The 16,981-nt window shown below is 35.1% G+C and overlaps 1 pseudogene; it reads right to left on the bottom strand.

Moving 5' to 3' along the window:
• Positions 1-490: 490 nt before the first annotated feature.
• LOC126723410 (putative wall-associated receptor kinase-like 16) lies at positions 491-5,044 on the bottom strand (annotated as a pseudogene).
• Between the last annotated feature and the right edge of the window lie 11,937 nt (positions 5,045-16,981).

Below are 16,981 nucleotides of genomic sequence, written 5' to 3'. Positions count from 1 at the left end.
AACCCAATCATATTTTGAATGACTAAAATTTAGGTATAGTTTCTTAGATACAATGCTTGAATTAGATTCCCCCAATCAAATTCAAATACATAACTATTGACTAATAAAACACAATTAATGATATATATTTCAATGACAATTAAATTTAATGCAACGATTTATTTTAATTTAATTAGAGAACTTATTATATGACATCTTAGAAACTATACTTGATTTACTCTAAATTTATATATATATATATATATATGTATATATGTATGTATGTATGATGTATGTATGTATGTGTGTGTGTGTTATTTTATAAATAAAAAAATTTATTTTGAAATTTTCTTGTATAAGGGAAGATAATATATATCATGTTAAAGTTTTGTTTTAAGTATAAATTATGTATACTTATGTTAATATGAAAACACAAATGTAAAGAAATTGGTAAGAGATTTATGTGAAGTGTTTACAAATAAAGTAAGATAATAATAAAAAGGCACTATAATAAAATTACAATTTTGAAGTTTCAAGTTCATTATTTATCCCTACACTTGCATTTTAGGAGAAAACTCCTAAAAATTACAAGGAAAGGAAATAAATTGAAAGGCAAGAAATTACACAAACTAGCATATATATGACATTTGGTAAACTTATGTTACCCAGCTTTGATCATCTCCCATCATCAAAGGCCAACATTACGTGATGTTTCACAGTATCATAACCAGTGGTTATTTTATCACTAACATCATATTCACGAGAATCAGATGGCCCACCAAGTAAGTATTCAGTCTCTTCCAAGTTGGAACCGACATTGACCCACGAATGCTTTTCCATCTTTCTTAAACCCTGAAGTTCCATTGCTACTTCCTTCATATTAGGTCTATCCTCCCCTTTCAATCTTAAGCACCTCATTGCAAGATTTGAAACTTCTTTCAGTTGCTCTGCATTTTCTTCATTTGCTATATTCTTCTCAAGAACTTCAAACAATCTATTTTCTTTCAAAGAAGAAAGAAAATACAAAGCAAGGCTTCTCTCCTCCTCAGGCCTATCAAATGAAATTGCCTTTTTCCCTGTTAATAACTCCACAAGGACCACTCCAAAACTATAAACATCACTTTTCTCTGTCAATTGGCTTGTGTGCAAGTATTCGGGATCTAAATATCCAAAAGTTCCTTGCACCATTGTAGCTATGGCTTGTGTTTGGTCAAGTGGAACTAATCTTGACGCTCCAAAATCTGATACCTTTGCTATGTGTTTACCATCTAGTAATATGTTTGAAGACTTGACATCTCTATGGATTATAGGTGGAGAAGCTGAAGAGTGCAAATACGAAAGTGCTTCCGCAGATTCTGTAGCTATCCTAAGACGAGTTTCCCATGGTACAATAGACACCTTGCTTTCATGGTGTATGTACTCAAAGAGAGTACCATTAGGTACAAATTCATAAACTAGCAAAGGAACTTGTGTCTCTAAACAACAACCCAATAGTTTAACCACATTCGTGTGGTTAATTTGAGAAAGCACAACTAACTCATTGATGAACTGCTCAATTTGGCTTTCATCTACTATTTTTGACTTCTTAATGGCCACAATTCTATCATCTGGTAAAAATCCTTTATAAACAGTACCAAACCCTCCTCGACCAATGATTAGATTTTCATCATAATTGTTGGTAGCCTTCTCCAACTCTTCTGTTGTAAAGATTTTTACCACGTTAGTTGAATTATCTTGTCTAGAGAGTTGTTGTTGTAATATTAAACCACCATTCTGCTGAAAGAACCTTTGTTTAATCTTCATTAGCTTTCTTTGATTTACTATCAAGTACAGCGAAGAGCTACAAACAAGCATAGCTATAATGCATATGCCAATACCTATATTTGAAAGAAACAAATGTAATACTCCATATATATACACAAAGAGACGTTGTATAGTTTCTTTTTCTTTTCAAAAATTTGGGAATCAGGTCAATTTAAATCTATATTATATTTGGAAGTTAAAATGCTAAAGAAGAGAACAAGAGAGGTTAGTAACAATGAAGAAAACTTTCTTTCTCACAATGTAAAAATAAAGATAAAATATAATAAAATTTGACAAAATAAGAGATCAATTTTGAGAGTATTACCATTCCCAAAAAAAAAAAAAAAAAAAAGATTTTGCGAGTTTTAGCTTTCTTGAGAGAGAGAGAGAGAGAGAGAGGACTATTTCACTCTCTATTCCCATTCTCTCATTCCATGCAGATATTTCCAGATTGGCAAGACTTCTATTTAAATATATCATATTACAGTATTTCAATTTAATCTTTTTATTTGATGATAACCAGAAGTAAATAAAAAAGAAACAAACTAGGCTAAAAATTTAATCAATTTAATGGAATACATTCATTCTATAAATTTATAAATATAGGCTAAAAATTAGGTTGGTAAACATATGAGTTAAGTCAAATATTAAAAGTTCAAGACTATTTATTTAATTTTTTATTGAACACATGGACAATGATTTTAAATTATTCACCACCACATTCAATAATCCACTTTTGCTTTTTTTTTTTTCTTTTTCCTGATAATACTAACTAATTGGATTGACAAAATCTCAATCCAACAATAAGTTGAAGAAAAAATTTCAATATTATGTGGAAGTTCTATCCCAACCAATCTAAACCAAAAAAAAAAAAATAATAAATACAATTCAAATTAATTTTCATTTTTCCGAACAAACTATCATTCTTTATTACTATTAGAATAATACTAGAAATACAAACTATTTTACAAAAAAATTTACAAATTGCAGATGTGGTGAATGATTATTAGTAAATAAAAAAATGATATTAATTGTGGGCCACATAAACATTTTGTAAAAATATTATAAAGTAAAATGTTGTAAAATAGTTTGTTGATGTAGAATTATTCTTACTATTTATTATTTTGCAACAGTAAAAAATAAAATCTCTGATTTTTTTTCCTTAAAAAATGGTAATGGCACTTACCTCAACCATTTGAGGTTTTTTTCCCCTAATTTGATTGTTTCAGCCATTTGAGATATAACTACAAATAATTATAGTTTAGGGGGAAAGTGTCTTAATCATATGGAATCTTTTTAGTGTTGGATAAATAACATATTAGGGAGATTCTAATTAAAGTATTTATATATATAATACAAAAAGACATAACTTAAGGCAGAAGGTTAAGCCTATAGATATAATTTTAATAATATTGGGTGCTATGACATAATCCTATAATGTAAGTGATGCTAGCTAGAGAGTCAAATTTTTTGATAACCTTGTCATTAGATGTTTAGAAGTTATAATTAAAACAAAAAAGTTATAATTAAAACATTACTTTCAGATAAATTCACAATAACACTTTTTTTACAATCCACGGTCATAACATAAAATGTCAAACATTATAAGAAAAGTTATAAAATTTTTTTATGTCACTAGACTTTTATTGTATGAATATTCTTCACAATCAATGATGGCTCTCACTATAAATTTAGTTAATAGAGCTCACTATTATGTGAGAGAAGAGAATATAATAAAGATATCCCTTGAAGTACAAATTAATAAATTAATTACTCATATATATATATATATATATATGGTACAGTTGTAATTGACAATCAACTGCAAACTCAATAAGCATTTTTCAAGAATACACCACAATATATATTAGTAATTAAAGGGTTGTATTTAATACATACAAATTGTTTTACACAACCAAAAATACCTATAAAACCATGATTTAAAGTCTCAGTTGTTTTTTCGGAGTATATATAATATTGTGTAAAATAGTTTATACACAACAAGAATTTCCCATAATTAAATATACTTACCAATGGTGAGCTTAATTGCTAGATTGGATGATGGATGGACACATGCCCTTCTGTCATCAAAATGGTACCACGCTGCACACACAATAATAACTTCCTGGGTCATTAACACAATTAGTGTTTTCGCCCGTGCAGTTGTTATTGCCCTCTTTGCATTCGTCAATATCTGGTGGTAATAAAGCTCATCTTTAAGTAACTTCGAGGAAATATAAATACAAGCAAGGGTTATGAGAAAGTTGGTGAACACAATTTTTATATCACAATTCTAATGTAGTTAGTGAAAGTGATTCTCTGCCACTTATAGTTGACTATATCAAAATTATATAAGAAGAATACCTTGACAACCATCTTTGAGGTATGGGTTCCCACGGTAACCATCCATGCAGAGACAAAAGTATCCTCCATTTTTAGAACCCTTACAAGTGCTATTCCCTCCACATGGATAATTCTTTGTGTTCACAGCACATGTTTCATTACCGGCCGCCCATTTTTCATTTCCGACAGCCCAATCAAGAACCATTGGCATCTTTTCCGGAAGATTTTGAAGGGAATCAACTGAGAAATTGAACTTGTCCTTTTGCACAATAAAGGAATAGCTGCATGGATTAAAATTCAATACTTTTGAATGATCATTAAAGCTATGCGCTTCCAAACTAATATTTTTCATTCCTTCAGGAATTTCCGTCTGGCAACAGCCGATCCCAGAGCAAGAGCCATTGACCACATTGCTAGCATCTACACATACCGACGTGCAGCCGAGGGAGAAAGAATGATTGTTCTTAAAACCATTAAGGTATGCGTAAGTGTCACACCCGACGGCCATGAACACGTTTTGAGTGTCAGAAATTGTGAAATAACGGGACCAGAGAGTGGGGTAATTGGTATTATTCACAAGCGCACCAATTTTGTTGTAACAGTCCCTGGCTGTATAGGCCAAGATCTCTATACTGTGGTCTTCGATGGAAATGTTTTTAACAACGACATCTCCATACATAGGTATGGACAAGTTAACACAAGTGATGCGAAAACTTTCATCTAGGTAACATCCTTGATTCATTCCAAAAGGATATGGAATTTCGACACCACAACTGTTCTGACAATTAGGTAGGGCTGATGGATATGATAGTACAGCTGAGGCTGAAGTAGTCACTGATAATAACACACCAACCCATGTGACTTGCAAAAGCATCTTGTGCAATCGGAAACCCATATAGCACCCAATATTTTTTGAGAAGAGGAGTTTACCGTGTTTCGGAACAAAAAAACTTCCTATATATAGATGCTAGATTTTATTTATTTATTTATTTTAGGACACGGCTTATGTCCACATACAGTGGAATTTGGGATTTGAACACGTCAGAATCTCATTTCATGTATTAATGCACTAAACACATGCTTAACCTTTTATTTTAGGAGATGCTGGAATTTTATATGCATTAGAAATTAAGATAGACCCGTTCAAATCATATACTGGGGGTTACTTACATTTGTATAACATTTGCCACAGTTATCTATGACGTCGACGTCCAGTTCTGAGACTTTGATAAAGTCATCAGAACGAGTCAATGACTAAATTAATGGACTGAATCAATAATACAATGAAGGTGGACTTTGAAACTTGAAAGAGGGGTTCGAATCCCATTAACACGCTACCCTCCCCATATATATTTACCTAAAAAAAAAACAAAGCAGTGAAGTCAATTGCAGATACCCCCATTTCCCCAAAAAAAAAAAAAAAAAAAAAAAAAAATTTGCAGACACCTCCTTAGTTACATCTGAATTCTCAAGTAACCCAAATGAGAAAATAGTATTAATAAGATAAAAAGCTTCATCAGTTATAACCATCAAATATCAAGTGCCTTATAGTATCACTACAAAACACGCGGGCTATAGCCGCATTTGCAAAAATGTAGCTACAAGCAGGCTATAGCCGTGTTTTTAGTAAATGCGGCTTAAAGTATTAACCAATAGCTGTATGTTTAAAACGCGGCTATAGGCATATCCTATAGCCGCGTTTATAGGTGTTTATAGTCGCGTTTTTGGTTAGGACCTATTGCCGCGTTTGGAAAATGTGGCTATAGGACCAGCCAAATCAATTTTATTTTTTTTAAACTGACCTATAGCCGCTTTTATAAGCTGTGGCTATAGGCAAAGCTGAAGCCACATTTTAAAAACGTAGCTTTAGCTTTGCCTATAACCGTGGTTTAAAAGCGCGGCTTTGGGCAAAGTATAAATAAAACCCCTTAAAACCTATTAGACCTAGCCTTTGTATTTTTAAGGTTTCTTTCTTTCAACAACCAGAGAGGAAGTGAGAGAAATGGAAGCATCTCTGGTCACAGATCTGCGATAACTATAGCTCAGAACTGGTTTCGGTTCAGTGCTCCACGGATAACCTCATGCTTTGCCAAAAGTGTGATTTGGATGCTCACAGTTATTACTCTGTGTCGGCCTCATACGATCGAAGCCCAATCGAAGGCTTCTCTGGCTGCCCCTTAGCTCTCGATCTCGCTTCCCTTTGGGGCTTAGATCTCGATGATAAGAAGGCGAATCAATCCGCCCTGACAATCTAGGACTGGTGCGATGGCGGTGGTCAAGATTTGTTCATGCCTTCATTGGCGTGGATGTTCAACAATGACTATAACAACAAGCTAAATCTTCAGGGCAAAAGGAACAGCCCCAACAGTTTCCGAAGAAAGCTAGATTTTGTAATGGGCTTGGTAATGTAGGAAGTGGTTAGGCTCAGGCTTAGGCTCAGACAAACCCATGGAGTAGTCAAGCTCAAAGTCACCACCAGCAAGTGGGGTCGGGTATGGGGGCGTTTTGCATGGGTGGGTCCGATTCAAGAAAAGGACCATCATGTGGGAGTGGAATTGGTGTTTTCTTGCCGTGTGGAATCTGGTACTCTTCGGAAACACGCAAGAAACCAGGTACAATGTTTGTCATTTGGCTATCCTTTTGTTTTTACTTTTGGTTTTGGTTTTTAGTCCTAAATTCGCTATACATCTAAAAGTTCTAGTTGTTAAGAGTGGTTGGGATTGAAGTGGAATATTAACTATATCCCATCTTTGATAATTCAAGTTTCGTTTTTGTTGTTTGGTCGAGATTCTAAATTCTAATCTAGAACGGTTGAGATTCCTTTTTAATCTCCAAAATATAAAAAAAAGTTTGATAGTGAGTAGTGACCAAATTTCAAATATTTTAAGGAGTGTGAACTGGAATCTTCCCCTCTTGTCCATTTGTTTGGCCATTTTGTTTACATTTTCAGCCTAATTTTTCTTTTAAAAAGGTGGGGGACCCTCTTGAGATGCCTAGTAGTACTTGAATTATGATTGAGGGAAATGTGAGAAAACGACAAGCCCCCTAATTTGGGTTACCTATTATTACTAATTGAATTTTGAGGTTAGAAATAGAATTAGAGAATGAATTTCCTTTTAATTGGTGCCATCTATGATGAAATCCTAGTGTAAATTAAATGTTAATGCCTAATTTTCTCTTGAAGATACTTTCTTCTTCATTGGTTTTCTCTAAAAGATACTGATAATGTCATCTTGAAAATTGCCATTTAATTCAGGTCATTGGTGGGCATAGCATATCTGGGAAGGATATCCGCAAAATCTTTGCCCTCCTTCGAAGTGAGAAAGTTAGGAGTAGGCAACAGTATAGCTCACTACTGTTGACCACTGTTTCGTCAATGCTAAATGAGAGGGGACCAACTTCCTTTTTTGATATTAATGGGAATAACTCTGTAAGTGCTTTTTCAAGCCTAAGTAATCCCAAAGAACAATCACATAGTGGCATTACTCATTTTGAATTCCACCATCAATTTCCATTATTTAACTATCAAATTATTCACATATTGACATAGGCACAAGAAAAAAAAAAATTACCAACAACTGCTCTTGTGATTGTTACACTCAAGTCCCTAAATAATGATTGAACCTTTCAGTCTTGGAGACTAGGCCAAGGCCAAACTGCCAAAGTCCCTTACGTATAATGATTGGACCTATATCTCTCTCTTTCTATGGGTTCAAGTTCAAGTTACACATGATATAACTTAAAAAAATGTTACACTATTTAATAACTTGTTATTGAATTCATATTTTAAAAATTCAACCGATGGATTACATGTTCTATATATTTTTAACATGCATGTAAATTTTCATGTCAATCGAATGTTATTTACCATTCAATTTATAAACTCATCTTTTATGCATTATTTTAAATTACAATTGAATTTAAACAATTAATTGATGACATAACTATTAATCTTTAATCACCTTGAAATTTTGCAAGTATATATGTAAAATATACAAAGATACTATAATCTAACAGTGATATATTTAAGGTATGAATTCAATAACAAGTTATTAAGTGCTGTAACATTGCTTAAAGTTATACCAAGTGTATAACTTGAACTCATCTCTCTCTATATATAAAAGTTATAACTAACATATATGTCTTCATTCAAGTGTGAATATATGTAGATACACGTTATATATGCCCACACATTATATGTAAGACCATTCTACATAATAAAATAAAATAAAACACCGGCACTCTTGTGAATATGAAATGGTATTTTAATATTACCAGTAAAATAACATAAGCATTATATTGTGTTTTTCTTTTTTTTTTGTTATGATTTTTATAATCCGTGTTATAATTTCTTCATTGTCGAAATTTCACTTAATGAGATGTAATGAATTTTAGTAATTGAAATAAATCTCATGTACAATATGTGTCAATTTTTGTTAAACTTATAAAATGATCAAATTATAATCATTTTAAGTCATATTGTAAGTTTGTAACCATTTGTACATCTAAAATTTAGAGTTCAACTTTAAAATGATATTCTATATTCCACTTATAATATATTTTTTATATCCTATATTTCTCTTATAACCTTTTGACATTACAAAACATGGAAAAAAAATTATATTATTCAACTAAATTTGATATAAAAAAATATTTAAAGAAAACATCAAAAAATAAAAATAACGTCAGGCAGCAATTTTCTCCTCTTGCCTGCTCCTTACAATTAATATATATACATACATACATACATACATATATATAATTTGGGATAGAATTCATCATCAAATGAATGTTTTTGTAGGGTACATGTACGTATATATGTATGTAGAGAGGACATAAACAAGTTGTTCTAGTATTTTAGTAACCAAAAAAAAAAAAAAAAACATACTTTCAGTCTCATAACTACATACTCTTATAAAGACCTAAAATTTATTTAATGTGTTAGTTGGTAAACATTTTCCTTTCAAGATGGGGTAATTCTACGGTACACCCCAAAAAAAGTGGGGGTACGGTACCCACTAGTAGGTAACCTGCTATACCAGGTTACTTTTTTCTCACATTTGTCGGTTTCATCCTTATATTGTGTAATTACAACATCACATGTGACAGTTCTTTTCTCACATTTGGTAGTTCCCTTACTTTTTTCTCACATTTGACTGTTCCATCCTCACATTGTGCAGTTCCAACATTACATGTGACAGTTCTTTTATCACATTTGGTAGTTCACTTACTTTTTTCTCATATTTGATGGTTCCATCCTCACATTATGCAATTCCAACATCACATGTAATAGTTCTTTTCTCACATTTGGTGGTGGCCTTACTTTTTTTCTCACATTTGACGGTTCCATCCTCACATTGTACAGTTCCAACATCACATTTGACAATTCTTTTCTTACATTTGGTAGTTCCCTTTTTTTTTTTTTTCTCACATTTGATAGTTTCATTATTACATTGTTCAATTCCAATATCACATTTAACAGTTCTTTTGTCACATATAGCTGTTCCTTTATTTTTATTTTTTTCCTTCTCATATTTGATGGTTCTATTGTCATATTAAACAGTACCAACATCATATTTGCTCTATTTTGGTCACATTGGGTGGTTCCCTTACTTTCTTCTCATATTTGATGGTTCCATCCTCACATTGTGCAGTTCCAATATTACATGTGATAGTTCTTTTCTCACATTTGGTGATTCCCTTACTTTTTTCTCACATCTGATGCTTCCATCCTCACATTGTGCAGCTCCAACATCACATTTGACAGTTCTTTTGTCACATTCGGTGGTTCCCTTATTTGTTTCTCACATTTGACAGTTCCATTCTGACATTGTGCAATTCCAACATCACATTTGATGGTTATTTTGTTACATTTAGTGGTTCCTTTATTTGTTTCTCAAATTTGATGGTTCCAATATCACATTGTGTAGTTCCAATATCAAATTTGACAGTTCTTCTATCACATATAGTGGCTCATTTATTTTTTTCTCAAATTTGATGGTTCCATTGTCACATTAAGCAATACCAACATTAAGCGGTACCCACCCATTTAAATAAGACCCAAACTCACTTAATTATTAATTGAGTTAAATAAGTATTAATCCAATTAAACTCAATTAACATTAATTTTAATTAGGTTTTAACTAGGTACCCAATTAAACCCAATTATGACCTTAAATAATAAGTGTTATTTCTACAAATCACCCAACTTTAAATACCCCAAAACCACTAAAAAGACCAAAATACCCATTAAACCTAGAAAATTACCAAAATACCCAATAAACTAAGCAAATGACTTAAATACCCATGAAACCTAAAATTTATCACCAATCAAATTTGGAGTAATTAATAATAAGTGTGCTAGTGTGTGGTTTTTTTATTTTTTTTATTTTATTATTTATTTTTTTAGAAAAATGCTAGTGTGTGATTAATTTAACTATTAAAAAAAAAAACCTTAATACAAATTATTATCATGATGACTTATGTGCTAACGCCATATATTGTTGTTGTGATATTGATGTTGATATTGTTCCACTACCACGAAATTGTGCTTCATCTTCTTTCAGTGGAAATGCTAATTTTTATATCCTTGTTGAAGATATTTTCAACACCACATAAAGAAGTTTTTACTATATATTTTTATGTACTAGGGGAAAAATTCCTCTCTATCTCTCAAGTGACAAGCAATCACCCCATGCATTAATCTGAGTTATGAGTTTCCTGATATTCCAGTGACTAAGAAACAAAGAATTGATGAACTTTTCTTATGCGGTATGACCATTGTAGTTTTCATTGATGTCCTAGTGAGATATTTAATTTAATTTAGCGTGTTGAACTTTTCACTAAGCTATTTAATTTAACGTGTTAAGAGGACAAAATGTATTTTTAATAAGAGACTTAAATCAAATCATGCTTACATTGAATCAAATTGGTGTCTTTTTAATGAACCTATAGTATCTATCATTGAAAAAAAAAATTATATTTAATAAATTCATCTTCAACTTTGGTTCATATCAAGTTTGGGACTTGGAAAAAGGTAATGAAGTTTCATTTATTCAATTATGATAATGCTATTTCAAGGGAAACCAAGAGCTAGTATATATGAAATTCCACTAAGAGGAAAATAAGAAGAGAAGAAAGAGAGCTGGTATTGTGCATGATAGTTGCCAAAATATTCCTCGCTCCTTCATCATACCTTAAATTATCATAGACTCCGTAAAGTCTAGTCAATGCCATGCATATCATGGGATTTAGTGAAATTTTAAGGTACCACGTATTATTAAGAAAATTGATAATTATCTAAAAAACAAAAATGCAACTTTGAGGCATGTTAAAAACCATTTCTATAAATTGATAATTGTCATAGCTAGTCAAAGGAGTTTGGTATCCATATATATATATATATATATATATTTTTTAAATCACACACTCATGTTCAAGTACACCACACACGCTGACATGTTCTAGAATGTACATAAATTTTCTAAGATAAAATGTGTTCTAGAAAACATATGTGCATAAATTTTCAAAATGATTTTATTTGTCAGTGTTTGTGTTACTTTATATTTTCAAAAGACTTTGTAAACTTTCAAGATGAAATCAGTCTTAAAACACAAATTCATACCCCTTCTCACGTAAACAATCTACACAAAATATTTTAACAATTATTGCCTGTTTTAAAAAAATAAAAATAAAATAAAATAAATAAAATAAAAAACTTAATTAGCCAATGCAGTTGAAGTAGAACATATAGGATAATTCCTTCTTTCTTTTCATGGTTCCTATATATCCTCTTTTAGTTGTTGACTTTGCCCTAGGTAACTAGGGCATATACAGAGCATTTATAGTCTAGTTGGGCATAAAAACAACCAATTTGATAGTGCTAACAGGTGTCCAATTGCAATATTCAAAGTATAGAGAAGATATATAACGTGTATAGGACAAAAGATTTATGCTCTACTTTACCAAGACTAGTAAATTTATTAAAACAAGATTTACAAGTTGGCATTTCTTTTATTTTAATAAGTAATCACCAAAACAAAATTGTAAACAAAGGCATAACTTAGAGTATGTAGAACCTATGATCCATGTAAACTACCCTTAGTTCTACGCCATTTGTGAAGATGGTGAGATGTTTCACTTGCTAGCTAGTTGCTAATTGATTGACTGAGATATGGTCCTCAGTGACCGCAATGACCTTTGAAGTTTTAGATAATAAATTAAAAAATATAAATAAATAAATAACTATCTTATAATAATTATGATAGGCAAACATACAATACACTGATTGATTAGAATTTAGAAAGAACCACCCTCCAAATCGAAGTTGACTAGAAAAATCAGCACCGCCCTGTAGCTAGCAAGTCAGTTCTCTATATAATTTCGCACATGGTATAATTTTTTTTTTTAGGCAGTGGTATGGTATAATTATATTAGTAGGAATTGGATTTATATCTCAATCAATAATTAATTTCATGATGCAATTATAATGGAATTGTGAGATCTAATGTAGAAATTTGAAAAGTAGAGAGGTAAAAATATTTTGATCTAAAGACTAAAATTAAAAGAGATTTTTAATTTTCAATCTCGTCAATTGATTTTCTAGCATCAAATTTAGATCCGTAAGAAATATGGGTTGAAGTGACAGTCCATTAATATTTTGTGGTGTTTCATATTGGTGATTCAAACCCCACCTCCTATAATATAGTAAGAATTACTCTGGGAATTATGAATATTTATTGCCATTGAGACCACAGCAGGTAACATGAAAATAGAAATGCTTTCAGAAAGTCATATGAACTAATGTAGCTTCATAAGATTAATCTCAGAGAACCTTTGAGTGGATGCATGCATGTAAAACTTCGATGAAAATAGTGATAGAGAAGCGGAAAATAATCCATCTCCAGCTCGTCCAAAGGTTTCGTCCAGAGCTTACAGCGCAGGTTGATCCAAGAATCAACCCAGAGGAAGGAGAAACGTCCATTAAACAATAGCGCCACTCTATAAATTAAGTCTCCCATGGATGATATGATCGTCCATGAAGGTCGTCCATGAGCAGCCATCAGATATCCTTGGACGACCAAACAGTCCTACACCGGATGGACGATAGCACAACACTTGAATAAGTTGACTCCCACCGGCGGTTATAGTTTTTATATCCGTTGAGGCAGTTAACCCCGGATGTGTTGGCTTCCGCAAATCCTGGGGAGGTTATTGGACAAATAACCGCCCCAGGCTCCCTATATAAGGGACCGGTCTGAACCCGACAAAGGGAGGTTTTTTCTCTCAGACACATTTCCAAAACACTTGGAACCTATTCCTCTACAAATCTAACTTCTCCATCGGAGGGGGTTCGACCGGTCTTCTCCGGTCTCCTCTTTGATCGCATTTTCTTCCTTGCAGGCCATCAACCGCTTGAACAGCCCACCGAAGCCAGGCCATTCTACCTTACTGATTCAGAGTACTATCAGTTGGCGCTGTCTGTGGGAAGCGAAGGTTGTTTTGCGACTTTCTTTTCCGCGACAAAAGGGTTAGGATGGTCAGGACCAGGTCGAGGGCTACTAGCCCTGGCCGTCAGGGAAGCAGAGGCGCTTCAAGTGATCCTCAGCGTGATCGCCAATCTGCACCAGTCATGCAGACGTCATCCGTTCAGAATATGCAATCCATGGCGGCTGCAATGGCGGAATTGACTCGCCAAAACCAGGAGTTAAGGATGGAGATCACTCACAGGAGACAGACACGTGAGGAACATGCAGGGCAGACGCAAGGCCATGGTGACACACAGAATACTGAGATTGGAAGTCAGTTTAGAGGCACCACTTCACGGACAGTGCCACACTTGAAAGAGGAGATGGACCAAATGAAGAAAGTCATGGAGGAGATGAAGGAAAACATGAGGAGAACGAATCCTATAGAGGATTTGGTCCACAGGACTGACTCTCCTTTTACGGCTTCCATCAATGGCCACCCTCTACCATCAAAGTTCAAACTACCTTCCCTGGACTCGTATGATGGGATGCGTGACCCCTTCGATCACATTGCAACATTCAAGATAACAATGCACCTTCAAGGGGTCCCTGATGAAATCATGTGTCGAGCCTTCCCTACTACCCTTAAAGGCCCGGCACGAGTTTGGTTCAGTAAAATCCCCCCAAGTTCCGTAAGTTCTTTCGAAGAGTTAAGCAAATTGTTTGTTAACAATTTTATCGGGGGACAGAGGCACAAGCGCTCTTCGTCCAGCTTACTGACCATAGAACAAGGGGAGAACGAAAGCCTGCGGTCATTCATCACTCGCTTCAACAGAGAAGCCCTTAGTGTGGACGAGGTGGACGACAAGCTTCTACTGGTAGCCTTTCACAACGGGATTAATTCGGATTTATTTATCCACAAGCTATATGAGAAGGAGCCTCAAACCATGGCCGAGCTCGTCCATTCGGCTCAGAACTTCATGAATGCAGAAGATGCAATCATAGCCAAGAAGAGGAAAAGAGCTGAAAGGATGGAAGCGCACCCAGCTCGACACTCAGAACAAGCCCCTCGTCCAAAGAAGGGACGGACGGAAGATAGGAAGGAACGAGATAGCAGGAAGATAGGTCCCTTGGGAAGAAGCCAGAACTATACGCCCCTGAATGCTCCACTTAATCAGGTGCTCATGCAAATCAAAGACGATCCTACTTTAAAATGGCCAGAGAAGATGAAAGGGGATCCCAACAAGCGCAATAAGAACAAATATTGTCGCTTTCACAGGGACCATGGGCATGACACGGATGAGTGTTATGACCTAAAGCAGCAAATAGAGAACCTTATCAGACAAGGAAAGTTGAAGCACTTTGTTGGAAGGGATCGTACAGATGAGAAGCTGAAAGGCAAAATGGAGGGATCATCCCGGCCCCCACTAGGAGAAATAAGGATTATCGTTGGAGGGAACTCGACGGGGCAATCTTCCAAGTCAAAGAAGACGTATCTCAAAGCGGTACAAAGCGTCCAGCTCTCTGGACGATCACCAAGGACGAGACCAATGGACGAGCCAACCATTTCCTTCACCGACGAAGATGCTGAGAGGATCCATCACCCGCATGATGATGCGATCGTCATTACACTGCTCATTGCATATTATACAACCAGGAGAGTGTTAGTTGACAACGGAAGTTCAGCAGACATATTGTACTACCCCGCCTTCCAACAGATGAGGCTTGGACGAGATCAACTTCGTCCAGTATGCTCGCCACTGATAGGATTTGGAGGAATGAAGGTGCAGCTTGTGGGTACCATTACATTACCAGTTGTAGTAGGGTCATACCCGCAACAGATAACCAAGGAAGTCAATTTCCTTGTGGTAGATTGTGCATCTTCATACAACGCCATTATTGGAAGACCCACTCTTAATAGTTGGAAGGCGGTAACTTCGACCTACCATCTATCAGTCAAATTCCCTACGGAGTACGGGATAGGACAAGCACAAGGAGATCAGTTGGCAGCTAGAGAATGCTACTTAGCCATGATGGCTTTGGACGAATAGGTGCAGACAATGAGCATCGAGGAAAGAAGAGTTATTGCAGAGCCCACGGAAGTGTTGGAAGATGTTCTTTTGCAAGAAGATGATCCAGAGAAATTTACCAGAATTGGAACATGTATAAAGGAGAAGGCAAGAGAAGACCTCATCCAGTTCCTGAGAAAAAGTATCGACGTTTTTGCATGGAGTCATGAAGACATGCCAGGAATCGACTCAAGTGTGATCACTCATCGGTTGAATGTATACCCCTTTTTTAAGCCCATCCGTCAGAAGAAGAGGGTATTCGCTCCCAAGAGGGACAAAGCAATCAAGGAAGAGGTTCAAAAACTGACCACAGCAAAGTTCATCAAGGAAGTCTATTACCCGGATTGGTTAGCCAATGTGGTGATGGTGAAGAAAGCTAATGGAAAATGGAGAATGTGCGTAGACTTCACGGACTTGAACAAAGCATGTCCCAAGGATAGTTATCCTTTACCACGCATTGATCAATTGGTGGACTCTACTGCCGGCCATCAGTTGCTGAGTTTCATGGATGCCTTCTCAGGATATAATCAAATCAAGATGGATGAAGCTGATCAGGAGAAAACTTCCTTCATTACCAGCCAAGGCTTGTTTTGCTACAAAGTAATGCCCTTCGGCTTGAAGAACGCAGGGGCAACTTATCAGAGGTTAGTGAATCACATGTTTCGTCCACAGATAGGACGGAATGTGGAGGTTTATGTCGACGACATGCTTGTGAAGAGCATAGACGAGGGAAGCCATCTAGATGACCTACAGGAAACCTTTGAAACACTTCGGCGATATAAGATGAAGTTGAACCCAAGCAAGTGTGCATTCGGAGTGTCGTCGGGAAAGTTTCTGGGGTTCATGGTCTCGCAAAGAGGAATTGAAGCAAATTCGGATAAGATCCAGGCTATATTGAATATGGAGCCACCGAAGAGTATCAAGGAAGTCCAATCCCTCACAGGACGAGTTGCCGCTTTGAACAGGTTTGTTTCGAAAGCCACAGATAAGTGTTTACCTTTCTTTAAAGTCCTCAGGAAGGCATTTGAGTGGACGGACGAATGCCAAAGGGCCTTCCAAGACCTGAAAGATTATCTTACAACTGCCCCATTATTAAGTCCATCCGTGCAAGGAGAAGAACTGTACCTATACTTAGCGGTGTCCCCACATGCCGTAAGTTCAGCTTTAATCAGAGAAGAAGGGAAAATACAAAAGCCGGTGTACTACACTAGCCGGTCACTCAGAGGAGCAGAGGGAAGATATCCGCTCATGGAGAAATTGGCTTTCGCACTAATAACGGCTTCTAGGAAGTTAAGACATTACTTCCAAGCTCATGTCATT

The sequence above is a fragment of the Quercus robur genome, chromosome 4 (assembly GCF_932294415.1).
Source record: "Quercus robur chromosome 4, dhQueRobu3.1, whole genome shotgun sequence".
In the NCBI taxonomy this organism is placed as follows: Eukaryota; Viridiplantae; Streptophyta; class Magnoliopsida; order Fagales; family Fagaceae; genus Quercus; species Quercus robur.
This window is presented reverse-complemented; position numbering and strand designations above follow the sequence as displayed.